Here is a 6,427-nt window from a genome sequence, read left to right on the forward strand (position 1 = left end):
CGAGGTATGAACTTATGAAAGTAACGCTGCAAGTGTTGATCCCCAAGCTCTCTTTACAGCAGGCCGAACATGCACACCTCACCAGACTGACACACCGAATCAAACTTTGGATAGATCCATGATTACACATACCATTCATCCCAATGCTGTTAGTAGACACTGTCAGGAAACTCCTACAGAAACTCAACGTCATACTCACCTTGGCCCCCACTCGTGGGCTGAGGTTGTCGCCGGGCCGTCCCCTCACGTATCCAAAGGAAACACAACGAAGGAAAAGCGCAAAACCCAAACGGCAAGGATGGTACCTGAGACACGAAGAAACAAGAGATCGAGAAGATCACATATAACTGGGACAGCCCCAACTACTTGGCTCAAGACTAGTGGCAACGTAGCACACGTCGACCAACAACCCACTCGCAAAAGCCTATTCATCTCACGATTGGCTCCACACACAACCTGTGAGCAAGTTAAAAATGGCATAAAAATGATAATTTGATTATATCCGTTGATGTATACCAACTACCCACAAAATGGCCTTCTTATTCATCTTTCAGATTAGACTGTAACAGTACCCAATACAAAATCCTGTGTCAGCCATCCACTTGGCCTCGAGGCCTCCTCATCAGGCCCTACTTTCAATCAGCGTCCCCCACCGGACTTCAGAGCCACAGCCAATCAAGCCACGGTCACATTCAGGGTCCAGTCAACCCCACTAGCTGACTCACTACTGAAATCATGAATGGAAGCCAATTCACAATAATTCCTGTTAGGATATCTGAAAGAAACGTCTTAAAAAAAGAGAGAAAAAGACCGCAGAGGGTACTAAGGAACATCCCCAGACATAATAGCATCTCTATATTCTATCAGAATGCCCGTAGCATCCGTAACAAGCTTGAAACTGTAGAAGAGCTTCTACTTTCGCACAAGTTTGATGTGCTCTGCATAACAGAAACCTGACTTGGCCGAAATGAGGAGCATTTTCCATATGCAGTGTCGGCTGGATATAACGTGATTCTCTGCTCCCGACAGGACAAAAGGGGAGGTGGAGTGGGACTCTTCTACAAAACACCGCACATACTTGTTACTAAGAATTATAAAAGTCAGTCCACTAAGTTCGAAGGGCTAATTGTGTCATGCAAATTTAAATCTGCTCGCATTGATTTTGCAGTTATATACACCCCTCCAGGACCCGATGCTGAAACCGTCGACGAGATAACTAATTGGCTCATTCATCAGCTCCGTCACTCAGCAAGGCATGTTATCTGTGGAGACTTTAACTTTTCCCTCAACTTGTTCATCTTCAGTCCAGATTGCTAAATAACCTTCACCCATTAGGAATCCATCTGATTAATAATCTCCCGACCAGGGGTGATCACCATCTTGATCTTGTGCTATCTTCAAGCAATTGTGAACTTGATTCAACAACAGAAATAGCTTTTCAATCTGATCACATGCCAATTTTAATTAACTTATATTTTACGACTCCAAATTACAACGTCTCGACTCAGGTCCACACCAAGATAATAACGAGCCCAAAATTACTTAACATTACTAAATGTCTAGAAGCAGCCACTGCAATTCCTTGGAATGCACTTGAGCAATGTGACAATCAACTTGCCTTAGACCTTTTAACTCCCTGGCTCATCACAATTTCTAATTATGCAGCCTCAAAGAAAATAAGGATCTCTGAACGTACAAGAGGATGGTGGACTCCTGAGCTGAGCAACAGTTTTAAGCTTAAACAGGAACTGTACAAACAGTGGAAAATGACAGGACTAGCTCCAGACCGAATTGCGTACTTCAAAGGACAAGCAAGCTTCAACCGCCTCAAGTCTCAAGCCATAAAACATCACATTGAAACCACACTTCGTAAGGGCTGTCCATCATACCCACAGAAATACTGTGAACACCCTCCACAGTTTGATCCTGAAAGGTCGATGGACTTTATTGCACGAGTTCAGCAAAACCAACATGAGCCCAGTGATTCCCATGTCTGATGATGATGATGTGCCCAGAGATGCACTTGAAACCATTGAATTAACAAGACAAGACCTTTTATCTGCGATTAATAAGTTGCCTGCAACTGGTACAGCGGGAATCGACAAAGTACCACAATTCATCATTAAATGTTTGAGCCCATTTCTAAGTGATCCCCTCCTAATAATTTTCAATAGCATATTAAAAGGAGAATTTTTCCCTCCTATATGGAATTTATATTCTGTTAGGCACTCCCAAAAGTTTCCCAGCCTACTGAAGCCAGACACTTTAGAATCATCTCTCGTTCCTCGTGTCTATTGAAATTACTTGAAAAAACAGTACTGAAAACACTTAACATGCAAATTCTCCCGCACAGGCCTCAGCAAATTCATTATTCGTTGCAAAACAGATCAACAGTTAGTAACCTGATTATGATTACCAATGCAATTCTTGGATCATTTGAGGAGAAAGAAGAAATGGCAATCACATATCTTGATCTACAAGCTGCGTTCGATAGTGTTCACATCCCAGCCTTGCTCAAACTCCTTCAAAATTACGATCACATCACAGGCCCAGTATTGAAGTTTCTGACATCCCTTCTTCAGAATAGAATCATCCAAATATACATAAGAAAACAAAGGTATACTAGACAAATACAAGCAGGCGTTCCACAAGGAGGAGTGCTGTCCGGAATTCTTTTCACAGCTATCATCTACCCACTAATACACAATAGAACAGATATGATATCATATGCAGATGATTTAAAGATCTTCACAAAAATAAATTCGACCGATGAAGCAAAAAACGCCACAGTAACCATCAACAAGACCTTATCAGAAGTACAGCAGTACCTCACGAATTTTGACCTGCAAGTGAACCCTGAGAAATCTGCCATCATGGTATTCTCTCTTAAACCGATACCAACTATAATTCAGCCTGCGATTGACGGAGTCCCTATCCCCTGCGTTGAAAAGCAAAGATATCTGGGTGTAATCTTCGACAGAAAATTACGATTCCATCATCATATAGAAGAATTCTGTGCTAAATTCAACAAGAAACGGTGGGTTGACAAGCAGCACTTGCTACACATTCATAACATAAACCTGATAAAAATGTATATCAGGATGCTGATTATCAGAGGTGTACTGTATGGAGTAGAGTTGTGGGGCTCAGCTGCAGACACCACAATTAAACCATTAAAAGCCGCTGAATACTGGCTCCTGAAGTGGGCAACCTGGAAGTGTCATCTCCCACCACAGCAGCGCACAACACCGATGGCCAAAGCGCTGAATTTAACCAGGTTTTCAGCATTAATGCACGAGAGAAGACTCATCTTCACCGTAAAAATGATTTCCGGGAGAGTCTCAGCACACCGTGTGCTGGCGGATTCCCCAACCAGCTCTCCGCTCCACTCCCAAGCTTCTTGCTCTTCCTTCGAGGCTACATTTGAAAGATCGGTTCCTCCCTTATCAGAAGCTCCATCTGGTTCAATCCCTGGATGCTGACTTATTTAAAATCATAGATGATAAAAAGTATAGACGGCTCATCCTAGATCTGCACGTGGTCTCCAGAACTACCAACTGATCTCAGATCGTTATGGCGGAGCAAGAAACTCTCAGAAAACTTGACTTTAGAAAATCTTTTGTTATCACAATTTGTATTATTTTTGTTTTTTTTGTATTAGTTTTCCTTCCAAATCAATGTTATCTGCTATGAGTACTTTTTTTTTTTTAAATATAATCTGCCTATAATTAATCTTTATAATCCCGGCGAGGTTATCTCTGCCGCTTGTTAACCCCTGGCATGGTGCCGTGAAGGGTATTGTATGATCGTGGTACCTGCGTGTACCGGTGAACTGTACAATAAAGATATTATTATGTTGATATTATCAGTCCTACCAACACATTTGGTAAAAAGGTGATTATATCAACCTATCAAAGTTCAACTACATCAAAAATGTTTTGATACAGATCGATGGGCTCTGCGGAATGGGGGTTGTCATAATTCAGTGATCACTGAGTGTACAGTGTAGGTCCTCACGGACCGACTGTGTTGATATAACCGTCCTACCAATACAGTTGGAAAGACGGTGATAATATAAACCTATCAAAAGTGATAGGTTGATATAAGAATTCTACATCTGTCAAATGGGCTTTATTGGTTGAATGGCTCTAATGAGGGAAAATTCAATGAAACATTTATACAAAGTCATCCTAAAATTAACACAATTTATGCAAGAAATGTTAAATAAGTAAATATAAAAGAAACAACGTCATGAATTTTATTCATTCATTAATAAGAATTATGCAGTATGTAATCAAAATACATTAAAATGTATTTAAAGTCAATAAAATACATTTGACATTCAAATCACAATATTGAAAAAGGAATTTAAAAATTTCATATTGCATATAAATTATTGATCAATAAATGATAACCATGGAGACGTAAAATATTTTAACTAATTAACAAGTTGTTTTTCAAATCTACAGGAGAGAGAGAACTCCGTCCATTATTAATTATTACAATTTTCGTTTTAGGCAAGCCATTTAAAAAATACACTAGACAACAAAAATATTGTATTGCTAAAAAGCCTTTTTTACAACACTAGAACTTTGGGGTGGTGATATAGATGGATATATCTGTCCCATCTTTGCAGAAATACAGCAGTCATGATCAAAGGAAACATATGGCACTCCTACTTCAATTCGATTTGTCGGCCAGAACTTAAGTCTTGGTAACATGTCAGGAACTTGAACGCAAGCATCAAAATAAGCGTATAGCACACAGCTATCACATGCTGCAATGGAAATCAAAACATGCCACACGCCATGAAAGTAAACGAAGTTTAATTCTTTGCAAATTTCACAAAAGAATTTATCGAACATCCAACTGAATATTGCTGCAATGCATAATAGAAGACATCGTGTTCCTAACCGTTGTATTCTTTTAATTTTGCACTCTGACACATCTCTGTAGATTATCTTTATTATTGGCATGCCACTCGCCATTAAGAAATAAGCATTTAGGGTCGGATAAATAAATGAAAGTACTGATCCAAGAATACATAAAATAAGCATTGTACGCCTGAAAGATTTCCTGTCTTTATTCAAGAAAGATGGAATCCATGATAAAGGCAGCCACATGCCAAGTGACGTTGTCATCAGCCATATTATGGCCAGCTCATCTAATAACTGTCCTAGAAGGCTAAGAGTGGCATGAAAATATGTAGATGTAATTCCAATGATGAGAAATAATGTCCAAATCACGTACACATTTGCATTAAAAGACTGAGCATACTGTTTGAAGAGGATAAACTGTAGAGGTGCAATAACGCAGAAGAGAATATTACTCACTGTGTTTACGAACTCAGCTATTACTGGCGAAACTACATAATTTGGCTCACACCAATCTATCGAGGATGTACCAGGACGAAGAAGAGAATCATATAGATTCATATTCTCAAGCTGTACTCACAAGCATAAATAAGCATATATTCTAAACGATCATTTTTCCAAAACGTAGAGATAGCATTTCCGTTTACATGCGCATATCAGCTACCAATAATTTAACTGAACTTTCGAATATTATTAAAACGTAGACGATTTTCGAAAGTATATTTACTGCACAAAAACACCTAACTTTGAATAACAAAAACAAATACGTACAGTAAATAACGGTAAGCAACAATTAATTCCCATGTTCCGAAGCAAGCGCCCTCTTTTGAATATTATCAATTTTGTTAAAAATATAAGACAAAAATAAATAAATAAATATATATTTTAAATATTCGTATTTTTGTAAATATGAAATATATAAGCATATTTTTAAAAATATACAGTGTATATTATATCCTATTTAATATTTAATAATATATATTATACACTATTTATAGCAATTTATCAAATTATTAAATATATAATAATAATAATAATCTCACAGTGTACTGATGTGGGATTTAATTACCATCAGGGGTAAAGGAAATGGTTTTTGCTTCCGTAAAGGTGACTACAGTGGTCTCAGACAGTTTTTAAATTCTGTACAGTGGGATCAACTGACGATGTTACCAACAGTAAATTCTAAGAGGGAAGCATTCAAGGAATTAATCGTGGTCTGTAATCAGGTCACAAAGGAGGTTATGCAGGTGAAGGCAGATTATGAGAAATCCTTGGAAAAAGATGCTAAGAAAAACAGCAAGGATTTCTTTACTTATATAAACTCTAAAAGGAAGGGAATGAATCTGATTGGTCCACTTGATATCGATGGTTCGACTGTTGATGATCCTGCTCAGATAGCAAACAAACTGAATGAGTATTTTGCATCTACATTCACACATGAGGAGTTATTAAGGTTTGAAAATGCCAGAAGGTTATCAAATTGTAGAAGGGTGCTTAATGATTTTGTAATAACTGAGAGCAAAGTGGAGGAGAAATTGTTGAAGTTAAACATA

At 38.2% G+C, this 6,427-nt stretch overlaps 1 pseudogene; it reads right to left on the minus strand.

Annotated features, from left to right (window-relative positions):
• Positions 1–4,562: 4,562 nt before the first annotated feature.
• LOC150076654 (alkaline ceramidase 2 pseudogene) lies at positions 4,563–5,435 on the minus strand (annotated as a pseudogene).
• Between the last annotated feature and the right edge of the window lie 992 nt (positions 5,436–6,427).

This window comes from Mastigoproctus giganteus, chromosome 12, assembly GCF_048544385.1.
Source record: "Mastigoproctus giganteus isolate SK-2022 chromosome 12, ASM4854438v1, whole genome shotgun sequence".
Classification (NCBI taxonomy): domain Eukaryota; kingdom Metazoa; phylum Arthropoda; class Arachnida; order Uropygi; family Thelyphonidae; genus Mastigoproctus; species Mastigoproctus giganteus.